Below are 20923 nucleotides of genomic sequence, written 5' to 3'. Positions count from 1 at the left end.
GATATTATACTGGACGGTACCCCATGTAACCGAACCACTTCTTTGATATAGATTTGAGCTAACTTGGCCATTGACATCTTCAAACTAACATCGAGAAAATGAGCACTTTTACTTAACCGATCGACTATCACCCAAATAACATCATGATTCCTGACCGTTCGGGGTAAATGGGTCACAAAATCCATAGCGATGCTATCCCATTTTCACTCGGGAATTTCTAACTGCTGTAGTAAACCTCTTGGTCTTTGATGTTCCACTTTAGCTCTTTGACATGTTAAACATGAAGACACAAAACGAGCTACATCCTCCTTAATGCCCGACCACCAAAAAGATTTCTTGAGATCTTGATACATTTTAGTCATGCCTGGATGCATGTTAAAACGACTCTAGTGTCCTTCTTCAAGAATCAATCTTTTAAGCTCCCCATCATTAGGCACACATACCCTATCTCGAAACCTTAAGAGACGGTCCGTCCCTAAACTAAAATCTTTTCCCTACTCTGAACCGACCAACACCTTAGCCTTCTGTAGTTCAATATCATTCGATTTCTTCTCCTTGATTCGATCCAACAAGTTACTTGTCAACCTAAGGTTGCAACACTTTATACCGTTCAGTTCCAACTCAAAATGCAACCTTAAGTCTCTAAAATCCTCAACCAAACTAAACTCTCGGACCATCATTGCAGAAACATGAACAACCTTTCTACTCAAAGCATCAACCACCACATTGGCTTTTCCTGGATGATACAATAGATCAAATTCAAAATCCTTAAGAAATTCCATCCACCTTTTCTGCCTCATGTTCAGTTCTTTATGATCAAACAGGTATTTAAGACTCTTATGATCACTGAACACTTGGAACTGAGCACCATCAAGATAATGTCTCCATATCTTTAATGCAAACACCATTGCTGCCAATTCCAAATCATGAGTAGGGTAATTCTTCTCATGAACCTTCAACTGCCGAGAAGCATAAACAACCACCTTCCTTTCTTGCATAAGCACACAACCCAAACCTTGATGAGAGGCATCACAAAAGACTTCAAAAGGCTTACCCGTGTCAGGAATAACCAATACTGGAGCGCTCGTCAACTTTTGCTTAAGCTCGTGAAAACTATCTTCACACCGATCAGTCCAGGAAAAAGGTTGATATTTTCTTGTTAACTGAGTTAACGGTGCTACTATCTTAGAAAATCCTTCGATAAATCGCCTTTAGTAGCCCGCCAATCCCACAAAACTCCTTATCTCAGTGATTGAACGGGGTCTTTCCCATTGAAGCACCGCCTGCACTTTTGCAGGGTCCACAGAAATACCGCCCGCTGAGATTACATGTCCTAAAAACTGCACTTCTTTCATCCAAAATTCACACTTAGACAGTTTGGCATACAACTTCTTCTCCCTCAATACACCGAGCACTGTCCTAAGGTGATCCTCATGCTCTTCATGAGTTTTAGAATAAATAAGTATGTCATCAATAAAGACAACCACGAATTTATCTAAAAATGGTCTGAATATATGGTTCATGTAATCCATGAATATGGCCAGAGCATTAGTGACACCGAACGACATCACTACATATTCATAATGACCATACCGAGACATGAAAGTTGTCTTCTGCACATCACCCTCCTTAACCAATATCTGATGGTATCCGGATCTCAAGTCTATCTTGGAAAACTCTTTAGCCCCGTACAACTGATCCATCAAGTCATCAATCCTAGGCAACAGATACGTATTCTTGATGGTTAACTTATTCAGTTGTCGGTAATCCACACAGAGCCGAGAACTACCATCTTTCTTCTTAACTAGCAACACTGGAGCACCCCACGGTGATGCACTTGACCGAATGAACTGCTTCTCCAGTAGATCTTCAATCTGATTCTTAAGTTCGGCTAATTCTATTGGAGCCATCCTATACGGAGCTGATACTGGTCCTACTCCTGACACCAGATCAATAGAGAATTCAACTTCTCTTGGAGGAGGTAATCTAGGCACCTCTTCAGGAAAAACATCCAAAAATTCACTTACGACCGAATGGTTTGCACTCTTTTCATCTTGCACCGATCGATAAAAAATCTTCTCATCCTGAACCACTTCCAAGTGAGATAGTACTAGGAAACAACTAGCGCCTTCCATTATATCTTGCCTTAACACACCGATCGAATACGATTCTTCCTGATCTTCTTCCGGAAACACCAACTTCTTCTCACCACAATATAAAAGAATGCGATTGGCAACTAACCAATCCATTCCTAAAATTACCTCAAAGCCTTGAAGAGGTAAACATATTAGGTTCACTTTGAACCGGCGACCCTCAACAACTATTGAACATTTTGCACAATAAGTAGCCGTCCTAACGTCACCAGCAGCTGGGGTTGACACCACCAGATCAAACTGAAGTTCATCTACTAACAATCCCAACTTCTCAACACATGCCTTCAAGATGAAAGAATGTGTTGCCCCCGAATCAAACAACACACAACAGGAAATACCATGCAGTAAACCAGTACTGATTATAAGGTTACTTGAATTTGCTGCCTCAGTTCATGATAATGCGTATACTCTTCCTGAAGCTTGAGGCCGAGCACCTCCTCTCGGCTGAAACCTTCCAGCCGCACGGTTATGAACCACTGCGCTTCCACCCAATCGACAATCCATCTCAAAATACCCTTCCCTTCTGCACCGATTGCACCTCTTATATTCTCTTAATTATGGAAAGACCGATTTCACGTGAGGCCCTCCACAGTTAAAACAACTTATTGATCCAAATTGTCTCGAAGGACTACCAAAACCGATAGAGGGTGAAGAAAAACTCCTAGATCCAGAAGAGGAAGAAGAAGGTCGGGAATAGGGAACCCTCCTTAAAATTGAACCGCCCCTGGATACGCTCGGTCCTCCAACTCTTGATTGTTGTCTGTGCTGATTCTCAACCTCCATCTCAGTTTTCTCCAACACTTTAGCCCTCTGCACCAAAGCTGGAAACTCTTGAGGACACAAACCCCTGACCAACAGTTTAATATCTCCTCTCAGCCCATTCTCAAATTTCCTGCACTGCCATTCTTTATTCATTGTTAACGTATGCAACCGCAATAGATGCTTGAACCGATCAACATACTCAGACATAGACATGCTTCCCTGAACCAGCTCCAGAAACTCTACTTCCTTGGCAAACTGAACACTGTTAGGAAAGTATTCGGTATAAAACTTCTGTTTGAATACTTCCCAAGAGATGGGAGTATCGCTGCCTTCCAACAACATTCTCATACTACTCCACCAGTGACTAGCTTCCCTAGTTAACAAGTACTCAGAAAAAGAGAAATCTGTTTTCATCTGGCCACCTCTTTGTGTTAAAAATTCTCTCCATATCCCGAAACCATTGATCAGCCTCATCTGGACTACACTTCCCACTGAACTTGGCCTGATGGTGCTGAAGAAATCTCTCTAAACTCCATTCTTGATGATGAATAACAGAGGAAATAGACGGTCCGGCAGTAGCTCTACCCCTCGTCATCAAGTCCACATACTGCCTCTGGGACACTTCCGCTGATAACCAAGCGGTTTCCAAATATTGCAATGCTACTGAGTTCTGTTGAACTAATGAAGCGTTTTGTTGCTGCATTGCTGGTATTACCGATTCCATCATACGCATCAGATCTGGTGCATTAGAATTCGCAGGTGAAGAGGAGGAAGGAGGAGACCTAGATGCCATCTTCTGATCATACAAAGAGAAAGAACCATCAGTCTAACTCAAGGAGACAAAGACCTTATCTAGACCTAATACTGAGTACTCAACACAAGCATAGCATACTCATAACCTACAGGATTCTAAGGAAAGAACTGCTCTGATACCATTAATGTAACATCCCAAAATATAGTATAACTATATAATAGAGTTATCACATAATGTGATACAATAGATCAATCAGCTACTAATAAAATAAAGTATTAACAATACAGTTATCTAAAATTAACCATAAAATTAAAACTTTACAAAGAACGCATAACCAGGGACTATTAACGCCATCGATCGGTCCAAAATCACATCTCTTAATGATCGATCGGTCCTAATCTATACTGCTGGGTCCTCTTCGTTCAGTGCCTGCTCCACCGAAACTTCACAATCCTCTACTCACATCCATCGGATGATCATTGCACAGAAGAATACACCGAACTACAACATAACAACACAAAAAATAAGGGTAAGCTAAAGCAATAACAAAATCATTTTAACGTACAATTCAAAACACACCAAAACATATAAAATAATTAAAGACAAGTAGAAAAACATATAACACATATTAACCGACCACTTTAACCGACCGTTCGGACTAGTATGAATATGTAGCTTTGGCCGTTCGTGCACTCATGGTGTAGTAACTGGAAACCCATCAGCTGTCACGCAAGGTTAACCCGTTATTACTCCCCGTAGGACTCCCTCCTTGGCTAGGGCCTCCTACTATTCTCACGACATGACTTACCCATCTCTACTTGAGAATTGGTAATCATCAAAATGTCAGGATGAACGCCGTAGATTTCTCTATCCATATTCATACTATAACAACACTCTTACTTATCAAATCACTGAGACATTCCTCCTTGGAATTCTCTTTTATACCAGTTGGAACATCATACCTTCTTCGAATGTTAATACAATTTCTCATATGCAGTAGATCAATACAACTATCTCAACCCATCAAAGTCAAACAGTGATAATACCATTTAAAGACCAAATATTCATTCATAGCAGAAAACCGAACGTCAACAACACAAACTCCGAGTACGACCGAACGGAAAAATCAACAAATCTTGTGAACAAGACCGAATGGTAAAACAATCCCCATATGAGAACATGGTCGAACGGTCATTTAAAGAGTACGACCCAAACATGAGTCGAACAATATTGGCTTAGATCGAACACTATTGGCTTAGGCCGAACACTATTGGCTTAGGCCAAACACTATTGAGTACTAGTATAAGAACGAGCGCTCATAAGAGACCACATAACCCAATAATATCGCTCGCTAACACTATGATAAATACTAGTACAACTGCGAGCACTATATCGAATGAGCGCTGGTCCAAGACCAAGCACTTACCAAGAACGAGCGCTAGTACACGACCGAGCACTATTGAGGCCGAGTGCTAGTACAAGTCCAAGCATTATTGAGACTGAGTGCTAGTACAAGACCGAGCACTATTGAGACCGAGTGCTAGTACAAGACCGAGCACTACCAAGACAGTACATGACCTAGTGGTCAATAACAGTTAAAACCTATGATAGACCGAACACTGTTTAAAATCAATGTTATGTCTAGACCGACTGCTATATTCACTTGAATATCAATACGAGACCGATCGGTCATTAACTAAGAATCTAGAAAAGTAGAACTCAGTTAAGACCGAGCACCAATATAAACCGAGTACTACCAAAAACGAGTGCTAACACATAGTACTATTATTAACAAACGCTAAACCTATTACAACTAATAACAAACGATAATACCCACCTTGAGACTGTCAATATTAAACCGAGCGACACTTAACCAGATTATCACTACGAACCCGAATACCGTTTAAACCCGATTACAAGACCAGACCGATCGTTCTATACCGATCTTTCTATTTTCTGCAAAACATTCAGAACCTCTCAACCACCTCACAGGTTTCGACCAAACACATAAAATTGCATACAATTCCATCAAACATACAATTATTCATACATGCACATGTTCAAACAGAGATTCCAACCACAACCACAGAAAAACATAATTTAATTACTAGCTTCCCTTACCTCTTAACTGGACAGAGAACTTTTAGTGTAGAAACTTGCTCACCACCAAAAGTCTTAGAAACCTAAGGTTCACTGATTTGTGAAAATAGACCAACCACAAGACCATAAATGTGATCATAATTTAATAGAAGAGGTAATAAACTCATGCAACCAGAAACTTGGTTTGCATGTGTCGAAAAACAAACTTTTTAAGAAGAGGATGAACTTTGATAGGCTGTCGTTGAAGCTATCAAATTAATACTACTTTTCAAGGCAACTTCAGTATTGCCAAGTAGTATTTAAGAAGGTAGATAGGGCTAAAGTAACCCTGAGTCGTCTCCCAACGAACATAAAATTGCTTTTGAATATCTGACTCCTACGAATGCTATGCAATGCTTATGGATAAAAGTAATGTTTGGAGAATGTTTAAAGAACAAATAAGAAACTTAAAAACAGTTACGATGAAATAGGCTAATTCCACTGCTTTTCCAAGATAGATTCATCATCGGTTATTCACGGATAATTGTTTAATTGATTATTGTTTAAGTTTCAAATTAATTAAAGTACATTCTTAATTAATTCGAGGGCGATCATGCATTTAACCAAAGTAAATTCTCAATCAAATGCAAAACCTTTCTAGATTATTCACAATAAATTCAACCAAAGTACATTCTCAATCAAATTCTATTATGTTTAATCATGTCTATTCTTAAATCTCCTAACCAAATTAAAAGCTAATCAATCAAAGTAAATTCTCAATTGATTATAGTTGAAATTATTACTAATCAATCAAAGTACATTCTCAATTGATAGTAAAAACCATTTAATCATATGAAAGTTCCTAAATTAAATCAAAGTAGATTCTCAATTTAAACGTAGAAACCCTAAAACTCATATAATTAATATGCATGTAGATTCAAACACATTATGATGCAAAAATCTTTGCTTTAAACAAGATAGAGAGATAAAAGACATAGAGAGAACAACTTAAATCAATAATCAAAGTAAACAATTGCATTAACTGAATGTAACCTCAGAATCCGTCATGGAATTACAGCAGAATAGCCCTAAATTCTTAGCTCTCCATGAATGGAGTTGAATACAAGATGAAAGAAAAGTGAGAGGAGTATGAAAGAATGATTGAAGTTAAGTCCCTAAGTCTCTTTATATAGGGCTTGATTAGGCTTGGACTATGAGTATTCAGTTGATACAATCTTTTATCTTATATCTTCCAAATAACTAAAAGATTTAGATAATTATAACATTATTTGGAAGATATTTTCTGTTGATATTCCCAAATTAAATTAATTCAACAACTGAATTTTATCTTTTAGCTTTTCTAAATTTTCAAAATTGCACAAATACCCTGAAATTTCCTCTATCTGCGTTTTAGCCCCAACTGAATTTCCCAAAATTGCAACTGAACCCCTTAGTTGACCAGAATCAATTTTGTTTGACCAGTCTTTTGCAGTCAATGGGAGACTGACACGTGTCAGCCCCTTTTCCACCCAAAATTAGGGTTTCAGATTAGGGGAAAGGGAGCTCCTGTGCCTCTTCCTACGTTTCCGCTTCCTGGCTACGCCGCGAATTGGATTGCGCCGCTTCCCCTGCTCTTGCGTCTTTGATTTTGTTGTGTTTTTGGATTTGCAGGTGGAGGTCCAATTACAGAGCGGGAAGGTGCGGTGGCGTGTGATGGCTGCCATGGAGGTTGGGCAACAGCGAGAGCGCGACAAAATTGGATCTCTTTGGTTTTTCTGAGTGCAGGTGCAACGTTGGAGAAGATGAACGAAGCTTGGATGGCAGCGGCAAGGAAGCTCGCGAGGTGATGGAGGTTAGTGGTGGTCGCGGCATGGTTAGTGAAGATCGCGAGTGAAGATCCGAGATGAAGGTGCGATTGGGTTCCGAGAATCGAGAAGATGAAGATGGTCGAGATGCGAAATCGTGGTGGTGATGACGAGACCGAGGCGGTGTTGTGTGGCGGGAGTGGTGGTCCGTTGATGCGCCGGCGAGAAAGGAGGACGATTTGGTGGTTGATGGCGGCCACTGGCGCGACGACAAGGATGGAGAAGGCTTCGCGATTTGTCGAAGGAGGAGAACTCGCGTCTGGTCTCGCGATGGCAGCAGCTTCACGGCGGCATTGTCCGGCGAAAAAGGAGGAAGAAGAAGTTGGTCGGCGATGAGGATGGTACGGTGGAAGCGGAACGGCGACTGACGGCATTGGCGACTAGGGTTTCTGTGGAGAAGGTGGAAGATGATGCTCATGGGTTAGGGCTGACGTGGCGGCACATGGTTGGCTAGATCTGTGTGGGGAGGATTTGGACACGTGGCATGATTTGGTGGAGTCTAGCTTAGGAGGGGTATGGGTAGGGAAATTTAGGAGGTGTATTTAGAATAGGGTTACTGTTTGGCTTAGTATTGGGCCTGTTTAAGAGAAGAGGGGTGTATGTAAGGAAATTGGGAGGTGCAAGGATAAAAGTTGCCTGTTTGGCCCATCTTTATATTATTTTCCAAATAAAATCTGATTTTGGGCCTTGAATTGCCATTTGGACCAACAGAACTTATAATTTCAGCTGCACAAATAAACGTAAGAACAACCAAGAATATTTTATGCGCTAAAACTCACTTTTTACGTCTTTTTAATTCCTAAACCCAACAATTCCAATCATCACAAATTCACTTCAAATCAATCATTAAAGCACAATTATTCTATCAAAAATTTGAATTTTAAAGCATAAATGAGGGCATAAATATGCACTCATCAAACTTACCAGCTCAAAACAAGAACTTGTTTGGTGAAAAGTGAAGCTCTTGACACCAAGAAGACTCAGGCGTGCCTGATTGATGATCGAAAAAAGAAGAAAGTGAAACTTTGTAGAAAGAAGGAAGAGAATTGTAGAGAGAAGGAGGAGAATATGAACTCAGAAACTTAGAGAGAAGAAGTGCATGTAGAGTAGAGTGACACGAAATTTGAAAAGTTTTCTTATATACTACCGTCAAAACCGATCGACCACTCCGCTACATACACCTGACTTCCACTTTCTGAATTTCTGAATCCTTACACCTACACCTGGCTTCCACTCACTGCTGAAATTAAGGGTTCTTACATTAAAATTAATCAAACTTTTTATAAAATATAATTTTATTCTCTAAATATTAAATTTAAGGGATTAGAAATAATTTTAAAGACTCATTTAATCTGTAAAATGTAGTGTTTAATAATTAAAATCACATATTTTTCAATTGTGATGGAATGAAAGAATACTCTCTTTTCCAAATTCAGTAGAGCTAAAAACACAATCAAGCTAATACTTTTTTTAGTATGTAATATTGTGACATTCGATAACTACTTAAATAAAATATTAATTGATTATTCCAACCCACACTTAATAGTATTTCTATCAGCATTTGACACTTTCAAAAATATTTTAATATTAATGAAATAATTATTGTTATTTATCAAATATCAGGAATAAAAGGTATTAAGTTTAAATAGGTTATAAGTTCCTAAAATACAACTTTGACAATATGAACGTTTAGACGATGTTTGTTTTAAGATTTAACAATATGACCATTTGATGAAGTTTGTCTCGAGATCTGATCTCTTATGGCTATTGGTGTAGGTGTTTGTCATATGAGGAAACCGTTTTGTCATAGGGGGGGTGAATAGTGTTAATAGAAAATTTTTTTGCAACCCTTCTGATATAGCATGTTATAGAGTTCTTGAAATGTTATTTTAAAAGCTTAGACACTCGACTTGATAAATACGTATGAACGCTAGTAGTTTTTGACGTGCTATTCAGAATATATACTACAACATTTTGTAAGAACTTCCTTTACGAAAAATAATTATGTAGCTTGGAAGATTCTTATGCTTAGAAAATAAAGTGCAATTGTATGTTTTTGTAAGGGGATCATTTAGACAAGAGAAGAAATAATTGCACAAGTGATTTTATATTAGTTCGCTTCAACTAAGCTACATCCAGTCTCCTCCGTAGAGAATTCCACTATAATCTTCACACGATTATCTCCTGGTACTCAGTAACCTTAGCCGAGATTTTCTTTGAGTATTCAAACAACTCCTGGTACTAGATGATCTCACAAAGAGAATGTAAATACAATACAAGGCAGTCTAAACACTCGCATGTATTTCTCTCTTTTCTCTTACAATAGTAAGCAAAATAACAATGTAACTTGAGAGTATTTCTTTTCTTTTTTTCTCTTGTCTTCTTTTTTCTTCTCTTCTCTTTTCTTCAGCTCAGATTTATTTTTTTTTGCTTGAGCTCTTTCTCTTTTGCTTCTCAGGATGAATATTTCGTTGTAAGCTTCTCACTTGAATATCCTTATAAGCTATCCTCTTGATTTTCCTTTCGAGAGTTCTTCTATTTAAAGGCTTCATGAATATTTGTCTGTTAGACTAAGCTTTTAGCCTTGATACTCGTGTTTTCTCTTTCTTCTTTGTACAATAGTTATTGGGTAAGTCAACTTGTCAGAGTATGCATGCTTTTTTAGTACTTCGCTTGAAGTAGGTTGTACGTTTTTTTTAGGCTTTGCTTCAAGTGAGAAACATTATGTCAATATCTCCTTTGTCTCTAATGTTCACTTTTTTATATTTGATCTATAGCTCCGTGGATGCAAGTAGAATAGCTTATTTGCAAGAGTAAAGTGAATTATGTATGCAGAAGATACGTCTTTTCTTATAACTTTTGTTGTTTTTGAACGTTGAGCATTTAATGTCATTTAATGCTTACTCATAACAACAAAGTACCTTTTGATTTTCTACCATTAGGTAGCATTTTACAATTGAGCTCTTTTCTCTAAAGATACCAACCGTAGTTAAATACTTCATCCTCAAACGAGGTACTGTTTAAGCTCATGGTATTGTTTGGTCAAGTAAACGCTTCTTTTGTTTTTGTCTCTTTTTAGATAGATAACATTTAGCTTGTTTAAGCTTTCTTTTATATTTTAATATTTATGTCTTTTAAGATGTTTTGTCAGAGACATTGTCTCGACCTATTCTGTTTTCGAGAAGTACACCGAATACCTTTTTCGAGTATGATAAGCATCAAGCGTTTAGTTTCAACTCTCTTAGACGCTTTAGGCACAACAACGTTTAACCATGCGTCTGGGTGTTTTGACCTAAATGTTTTCCTATTTCCTAAGAACCTAAGTGTTTTCTCCTAAGTTTTTCTATGTTGGGGATTCTGGTTCTAGGTTTTGTGTGTTTGGGGTTTAGGCTCTAAGTCTTTTGTTTTCACCCTAAGTTGTTTCATATTATTATCTCGTTTTAATGTTATTTGATTAAACTTCAAAACATGAGAGCGCTTAGATGCATAGGGGGGTTGAATAGTGTTTATGAAAAACGTTTTCGCAACCCTTCTGATATAGCACGCTATCGAGCTCTTGAAATGTTCTTTTGAAAGCTTAGACGGTCGACTTGAGAAATATGTATAAACATTGATAAGTTTGACGTGCTATTCAGAATATATCTTCTGAAGTGTTTTATAAGAATTTCCTTAAAGAAAAATAATCGTTTAACTTGTAACTTCCTGTATTTGAAATATAAAGCTCAACTACAGGTTTCACAAGAGGATCATTTAGTTAAGAGAAGAGAAAATAATATAAGAGATATTATACTGGTTCGTTCCAACTGAGCTACGTCTAGTCTCCTCCGTAGAGGGTTCCACTATAATCTCACATGATTACAAATGAGTATTAGCACCACTCTTGGTACTCAGCTACCTTATCGAGATTTCCTCTATGTATTAACACCACTCTTGATACTCAACTACCTCGCGTCAACCAGAGAGCTTTGAGTGTAGATATTATGTGATGAGGCACATACATAAAATCATATCCGCAAACATTGTTGACTCATGGAATTTGGTAATTTCAACATTTTATAACTAACAACTTAAGTTTTTATCCATATAAGTTAACTTAAACGGTTCATTGTGTAGATTTTCAATAATGCGTCTCTAATGGAGTAAGAGGTCTTAAATGATGTTTGGGTGTAAGTCAAACTTGTTCCTTTTAGATGTTTATAGAAGATGATGTCAGGTATTTTATTGTGTAAACATTAGTATTCATTGTTTGATGAGGTTAAGAAGTATTATTAGATGGTAAATAGTAGGAAATTCATTACTTTTTTCTTTTAATATATTTGGATTGTCTGAGATTCTGGTTATGTGTATTGTGCGAGTCTGTACACATACATACTTGCTATTGAAAAGAAATATGACTTTTTATATCGGTTAATGATAAAATTGATATAAAAAGTAAGATTTTATACTAGTTAACGTTCCAACTACTATAGAACGTACCATTTTTTATACCGGTTAAAGTTATAATCAGTATAAAAAGTGTCACTTTTCATATTATTGTTGGAGTACTAACGGGTATAAAATGTCATACTTTTTATATTGATTGGTTAGTGATCTTGTATAAAAAGTATGGATTGTATACAAATTTATTCTTCTCTTAGCGAACTTTCTATACATGTTTCATAACCAATATAAAACATCAAAATCCACATAAAAAGTCGAATAGTTTTTATATGACTGTCTATATCGATTTCAAAAAAGTTTTTTTAACTGCTATAAAAATGCTTTTATACGATAGTGAACGAGTAACGACCTAAGTGAGTTTAATTTCATTGTTTGATTAACAAATTAAACTATAAATAAATAAAAAGCATTTGGCAAAAATCATTGCTGGCGTGACAGATTTAAGCCTAACTCTGTCTTCTACTATCTAGCATTTTTCTTTGGATATAATATATAAAATTGGTGAAGTTCATGATAATCGTCTTCAAGTTCGTGAATGAACAGCTATTGTTGGCTGTATCTCCAGGAGAATTAGTTTGACAAAGTTGCATGAACAGCTATATTCATTATTGATATATAGGATGTTACATAAATGAATTATTATTTATGTTATAAAGGAATCGCTTTAAATGTATATTGATATCATCTGAATAAACAACATTTGTTGAGTTTTGAATCCAGCTAGGTTTCTGTGATTGCGTGAGACAAAAACGTTGACGTGGTTATAGAGTTAGGTTTTTGTTGCTCTCTTTGGTTTCGCAAATCACTATTATGTTGGAGACGTGGAGACAATTACGTTGTGTTTGAATATGTGAATAGATAAGATCATTGAAGATGAGTTTGTGTTAATTGACTCTCTTTTCGTCTGCTTCTTTGTGTACTGTTATGTTTCATGCCACCCCATGCTTCTATTTTCTTATTATCTTGTTTTTTGCAATAAATATGGAAGAGGTTTTTAATAAAAAAAACGTGTAAAAAAGGGAACTTATTAAATAAGAAAAAAAAGAGGCTACTTATATTAAAAATTCATTTCCTATTTTGTGTTTGTATAATGGACTCATGAAGTTGGAGCTTTGGTTTCTAAAGTTTGAAAAATTTAAACAAAAATGAAAAATTCCATCTATTTAATAATATCTCTTCAAGTATGAGAAGGAATGTATTTGTTAGGAACGAAAACAAAAAACTAAAAAAATCTTTAATCATAATGAGTAAGAATTACAAATGGTACTCCTTAATTAGCAGGAAATTTAACTAATGAAAATGGAATTTATATCGTTAGGTTGTTTGGTACGAAATTTGTTTTAAGTTTATGAGAAATTTTAACTTGACAATGTTGAATTTTGATATCTTATATGATTTTACCTATTTTAGAATTTCTTAATGTATCTTATTCTTGAAAATATCCATATATTTACGGTATTCCTAAAAAAATTATAATTTCTGGAAAATAGTTTTCAAATATGATAAAAAGAAGAAGATATTTTTCGTATATTAAAAGTTATCCAGATGGGGCATTGATAAGTATGCCTGATGGTCCCTCTTGGACCTTTTTTCTACTGTTAGGGTCTGCCACTTTTCTTAATTATGGCACCAGCTTAGTGTTTTTCTTTTTCTTCATTAATTAGTTCTTTTCTTTTCTTTATTTTTTGTTAGACTTTTTTATAATGCTTCTTTTTGTCCCAATTAACTCGAATAAGGATTAGGGTTCTTTATATTTTTCTTTGTCAGGATCGCCCATGTTCTGTGTCTATTCGATTGGACTAGTCAAAACCCACATGATAGTGAAAAACAACTATATATTGAAGGAGTACACTTTAGGAATGAAATATATAAATTATTCATATACATTATATGAGATTTTTATAAATACATAATTTGATATATGAAAGAATGTATCTCTTGCAAATAAAATAAAATAACATTGTATAAACATTTATCAATTAAATATTATACTTTTGGGTTTGTAATTGAGATACTCATTTACAGGGTAAATGTATATTATTTGTGTAGTAATACATGTCACGATGAAGTGTTAGATTTACTATTGTTTGTTTATCAATATTTTCAATAATGCAAATAGCTCGTCCCTTTTATTTATTATAGTTTGTAGTCTATTTTTAACATTAAAATATGTAAATGAAAATTATTATGATTATTGATACATATATATTTAAATATTTTTTATGTTTTCTAATTCATTTTACATTTTCAAGGAGTAACTGACTATTATTTCATATGATACCAATTTAAATCACATTTTGTCTTACCTTTTATTTTTTTAAAAAAATATTTCTGATAAACGTTTATAACATTCAGAAGAAACAAAAGAAAAAAAATATTTACTGTTTTAAAAATATAAAAGTTACTTATTGCAACCTTTAGAGACAATTATTTTTTAATGAAATGTATTACCTTATTTAGTATATTAATCTTTTTTCCTTTTACCTAATAACTATTTTTCCAGCATATCCGTGATAAATATATGCTTAAGCATACACAGCAAACTCACAGCCCTTAACGCGTAAGGAATAAGCTATTTCTTTTTCATTCTCCAAGTCATTTTTTGTTTTTGGTTTTTTTCTAAATTTATTTCTTTTCTAAATTGGCATGATTCCTGCAAAGCAATATCCATTAAGAATCTCTCGATACATTATCTCTTTATATTTATTTAATATATTATTATAACCTTTTTTTAGACTTTCATAATTCTCTATAATGTATCATAAAAGTTTTTATTATTATCGGGTGATATGTCTTTGTTCTTTAATTTGATGTGCACTAGAAAGAAGTTTATTTCCATATTTTAATTAAAGATATATGTGGTTACAAATAAAACATCATACAAATAAAACTTTCACCGTCTTTTTTCTTCTATCATTTTATATTTTTGAAATTAATTACCATAGTTTTCTTCCTCGGATTGTATCAGTGATATGATAATTGAGTAAAGATCAATTCTGACTCGTTAAAATGTTTTTCTGGAGTAAGTTTGTTTTTATCTAAAACCTCTTATCATTGTAAATTTATGATTTCAATATTTATTTCTCTTATTATATAATCATTGCCGTGTTTGTTGGTAAAACAAAGCTAAAAGCCATACGTATATGTGGTTTTTAATTCTTTCGGGATGGTAGGGGCTGTACTGTGGTCGATCTCCAATACTGAGTATTATCAATTTTTGCGTATTGTTCAAAGTTTATGTTGTTTGGTTTTGAGTTTTCTGTGCTGTTCGGGTATGACCGAATGAGTGTTAGCTCATCTTCTAGTCTATTCAGATTTTGGATTGTTTGTTTTATTCTTCTCTCTCTTGTCGTTTATATCTCCAAGGTCTCCCGTTCAGCCATATCTGTTTGGATATTATAAATAGAAGACACTCCAAAACTAAAATCAATAGATGATCGATTAGATAGTAATTAACTTAGTGACACATATTATGTGTATATACATGAAAGTCATATCTTAAACCTTTATTTATAATGGTTTTTATGATATATTTTTTTCGGTATAATAACTACCTAATTATACCTTAATTGATATTAACATGTTGATTCTTCATTACCATTGTTAATATTACCATTTTGTAACCAACTAGCCATGTCATTCGGTTAAGGTGGTCGTCCACGAGGTGATGTCCAAGAAGTTGGCCTCAAGTAGAGCGGTCGACTGAGAGGAACTAACTCGACCCTGAGTAGTCGCCCAAAAGTAGTGCTGTCAAAATGAGTTGTAACCCGCGAGCCAACCCGGCTCACCTCGGTCTCAGTCGGGTTGGATTTGAAAAAAGGTAATTTTTTTTATGCGGGTTAGTTTTCAACCCGACTCACTTACAACCCGGCTCAACCAGATTGAACCCGTGATGAGCCAGGTTTGCTCACCAACCTATCTAATTTAATTTAATTATTTATTATTTTATATTTCAATATTATTAGTTAGCAATTTTTTATTATATTGTAGATGGAGATAAAAAAAGATCTAATATTATAAATGGACAAGTGATATAAAAATTATCAATAATAAAAACTTATTTGGATTGTATGATATTTTTTTTATTTTGAATTGTCTTTGGAGTTTAACATTATTTTAGAGTGAAATTTATTTAGATTTGAATTAAAAAAATTATAATTTTTTTTATTTTAAAAAAAAACTTATATGAGTCAGTGAGCCAACCCGTTTAACTCATCAACCCGTGATGGGTCGGGCCGGGTTTGAATTTTTTCAGCTTGCTAATAAGTGAGTCAGGTTGGGTTGACTCACTAAGTGATCAACCCGTGGTGGGTCGGATCAAGTCGAGCCAGTTACCCGTTTTGACAACTGTACCTAAGTGAGCTCGTCTAAGAGAAATTTTGTCCAAAAAACTCGACCTGAAATGGTTGGTCCACAACAGCTTGGCCTAGGGATTTGACTTAGAGGAGCTAGACCTGGAGTTGTCAATCTAGGAGAACTCGACTTGATTAATTTTAGTATATAATTAATTATGTAAAACTAAATTTCAAGTTTAATTCCTTAAATAATCAATTATGATAAAAAAAATAATTCATTATCTCAATTTAGAGAAAGTTTTTCAAAAGTATTTTTAATTTATTATGTTTAATAATAATTGAATAATATTTGTAAAATTGGTTTTCATATGTTTTGGATATAATTGATTATGTTGAAATATAATTGACTATTTCAAACTTTTTCAGAATCATGTACTTTTAGATATTGATTAATTTTAGTTATAATCAATTAAATTTTTTTATTTAAATGTTTTGTGGGTTGATGAATGAACAAATTAATCGATTATTTTTGAGTAATAATCAATTATATAATTTAATTTAATTTAAAATTTTCTTAAAAAGAAGGTTGTCTTCCTTATAGAACCACAATTTTCATTATTCATTTTGAATCCAAATAGCATTATAGTGAGTAAGAATTACAGGAAATATTTTTTTCAAAATCCATCTTGTTTTGAAAGTTTGCTCAAGAAATCTTCAAGGGAGAGTGAACAATATAGGTTGACTCTATGCATAATCTATCACACATAAGGTGATATCTTTCCTTGTTTTTTTTTTCTTGTAATTTAAATATATAAATTTGTGTTTCAGTGTTTGGTGTGTACAATACATAATTGATTGTTCATCACCTTTGGAAATATTCTTGAAGGGTGTTTCAAGAAGTACTTGTTTTTGTCTTATTTTGGTACATAGGTGTTTTTTATAATTGAATATTTCAATATTTTGGTGAAAAATCTTACACGAATTGTTTGGATTAACTAAATGTAGATTTAGATAAAATTAAACCAATATAAATTTTGTTCGCTTTCTTGAGTTTTTTCTTTTGCTCATTATCTTGAATTTTTATTGAAATGGTGTTCATTAACTCTTGTATTAAAATTTTTCTATCATCAAACAATTAAGGTTACTTTCAAATTTTTAAAGACATTTTTTCAATCCATTCACCGAGTGTTTTTAGCTACTATTTGGTTTACCGTGTTTTGAAACATTTATATTTAAATATATTTAATTTAGATTAAGTGCAATTTAATATGATATCTCTCAAATTTCCGACCATTTAACTAATTATGATAGTGTTTGACCTTTTATTGCTTCTTTTAGTTGAGAAAAGTAATTCTCTTAACTAGTGTATTCATGGGTTGAAGTTTTAATTTGTTTAACAATGTTTTAGTAGGTCTCTAGGATTTTGTTGTTACCCAACTCTTTTTTGGCTATGTGGTATACAAGTAACTACCACATAAGAGAATTTATAAAGTTGCAGTGGATTTACTAATTTTTGTAATTATTGTTAATTTGGTGATTATATGTTTAAATTGAAATTATTGATTTTGATTAACTAAAACAACTAAAGTTATGTGATTATTGACTTCAATGTGTTTTAAACTTTTTAGGATATTTAAATCGAGAAAATACGGATTTGTAGACATTTTGAATTTTTTTTAAACTTTAATGGTTTTACGTATCTCAATTGATAACCAAACTATAACAGTAGCAATGGTTCAACTAAGACTATTGAAATACTTGAAAAGCTTTAGAAGGAAAGTTGAATAATATTAATGGAAAAAAAATTTCGCAACCCTTCTTATATAACATGTTATGGAGCTTTGAGTTTTTTTTATTAAATGCTTAAGATGCTCGAACTAATAAATTATTATGAAAGATAGTTGCTTTTGACGTGCTATTCAGAATGTACATTGCATAGTTTGTAAAAACTTCCTTTGTTGAAGAATAACATTTAGCTTAGAAGGTTCTTGATGGCTTGCCTTGTGTAATGGAGAGCTCCATACCAGTGAGCTAAGCAGAGAACATGTTCGCATATTGGAAGGCAACAAAAACTATGGAAGTTAATGAAGTATAGTGGGGTGAGGTGCTTATGGAAGGGGCTCTAACTTAGACAACCTACCATCTATGGAAGGAAGCTTGAGGGATAGGGGAAGAAGCATTTGAGAAAACTTTCGGATAAGAGGTTGGGTGCATTCCAACAGCATAACTCTAATTCATTCAAAAGTGATTTAGAAGATAGGGAAATACTTCATTTATAGCACCCAACGTCGAGCTCTAAGCTAGGCTGATGATCAGCCGTGAAATGTGGATCAAGTGCCACGTATACATGTGTGATTCATGTGCTAAAGTGGAAAGTTGCACCAGATACACGTGCACTAAACTATCTCCACTCGTTACCATTGGGCGCTTAGCAAGGGGTATTGGGCACTGGCAGGTTTGAATGCCTCAGAAGGTCTCCAATCTTCATGGGCTTTGCTCACTCTTTTGGATCCCTTAGCTGCCAATTGAAATTGAGAAATAATTCATTGGATTTTTTGGTGACTCTTCTTACTCCCCTTGGAGCTTTCTTGTCATTCTTCTAGTCATTGGGCCTTGAATAGTTGATGGGCTTAGGCCCAAGTCATCAGTTCTTGTATTCAAAAATAAAAAACACAACTGCAGGTTTTATAAGTGAAGCGTTTAGGCAAGAGAAGAGATAATTGAACAGATATTTTTATACTAGTTCACTTTAACTGAGATACGTTCAGTCTCCTAGGTAAAGAGTTCCACTGTAATCTTCACAAGATTACAACTTAGTATTCGCACCACTCATGGTCTCCTCAATTAGGGAATAACCTCCTGTTACCCTAGATTGAATGAATATTCTCACCACTCTTATTCTCCACAGTCAACGAATAACCTCTTGTTACCCTAGACTGGATGAGTATTCGCACCACTCTTGGTACTAAGCAACCTTGCCTAGATTTCCTTAACTCAACCGAGTTCAACAAGTATGTTAATTCTCTTCATAATAGCAATCAAAGATTGCTTACAAGTCGTTCAGACTATTACTCTCGTAGAGAGGATGTAGTTACAATACAAAGCAGTCTAAACACTCGCAAGTGTTTCTCTTTTTTCTCTTTCTCTCTTTGTTACAATCAATAAGAAATATTATAATAAATCTTGAGAGTATTTCCTTTCTTCTTTTCTCTTCTTCTCTTTTTCTGCTGAGATATATTCTTTTTCTATGTTTTTCTTTTGAATGCTTCTCAAAGGATGAATATTTTGTTTTATGTTATCCTCTTGATTCTTCATTTGAAAGTTCTTCTATTTAAAAACTTTTTGGATAAGTGTCCGTTTGACTAAGCTTTTGGCCTTGATTCTTACACTTTCTCTTTCTTTGTGTTCAACAACCGTTGGTTAAATTCAACTTGTTAGAGCAAACATGTTTTTCAGTACTTTGCTTGAAGTAGGTTGTACGTTCTTTTAGACACCTCTTCAAGTGAAGAACATTCTTTGAATATATCTTTTGTCTCTAATGTCCATTTTTGATATTTTAATTTGAACCTTGTGGATGTGTATGGAGTAGCTCATCTGCAAAGAATAGAGTAGATTGTCCATGCAGCTAGGGTTGGGGAAAAGTAACTTAACTATGCTAAACTATAATTAACTTTACTATTTTATACTAAAAAGATTAATCTATTTATACCAAAAACTAATTATACTATTATTTAGTTCAGTTTAGAAAAACTGAACCTATTATTTTTTTTAGTACAATTAACTGATAACCATGTTTTACTTTTGTTTAGTGCCTTCCCGTCGTTGTAAAACATGAATCAAACATTGTCGTACCGTACGAAAAATGAAAACCCAACATACAGTGGGTCCATGTGTTGTTCCGTTCTCTGGTGCAACCATTGCTAGTCTTTTTTATGACAATGTGATGTTTCGTTCTCTTTCTGGAACCAAGCAGAGTATTGTGTTTACACTTTTTGAATGTTGTTTATCGTATAAGGAATGATGTTATCAAGCCTTGTGTTCATAAACCTCCTTCTTAGTTTTAGTTACCAACACATGGGACAGATTTGAACTTATAGTGATACTTATTGTGTTTTGTCAATGTCTATTTTAGATTTTTTTTTTCAAAACTATATATAGTTTGATAGAGTAAAATATAGTTCAGTTCATCTGAAGTATATTTTAGTTCAGTTCAGTTCAAGCAAATTAGTTTTTAGTTTAGTACAGTTTTTAATAATGTGATACAATTTAGTTTGATTTTGTTACCAATGAGGAGCATTGGTAAATTTGAAGATAAATGATTTTGATGCTGCTGCAAGAAGATAGACTGTTCTCATTGTTTTAAAAGCACTTTGTAGATTATAAATGTATTAGGAAAGGCTTTAAACATGTAATACTTAGAAAAACTTGTACTTCCAGAACTATTACGCATTTAATCGATTATTAGAAGCTATAATCGATTATCCTGAGCTTTTCTGAAAACCTTGTTGGTCTGGAATAATCGATTATTACTCCAAACAATCGATTATCACTGGTTCTGATGAGAACTGCCAAAGT

At 34.3% G+C, this 20923-nt stretch overlaps 1 pseudogene; it reads right to left on the bottom strand.

Annotated features, from left to right (window-relative positions):
- Positions 1-494: 494 nt before the first annotated feature.
- Positions 495-3708, bottom strand: LOC148205013 (uncharacterized; annotated as a pseudogene).
- Positions 3709-20923: the final 17215 nt, after the last annotated feature.

This window comes from Vigna umbellata, chromosome 1 (genome assembly GCF_029865625.1).
Source record: "Vigna umbellata cultivar VRB3 chromosome 1, Vumbellata_1.0, whole genome shotgun sequence".
In the NCBI taxonomy this organism is placed as follows: Eukaryota; Viridiplantae; Streptophyta; class Magnoliopsida; order Fabales; family Fabaceae; genus Vigna; species Vigna umbellata.
Note: the sequence above shows the minus strand (reverse complement) of the source record. Positions and strands in the feature narration are given on the sequence as shown.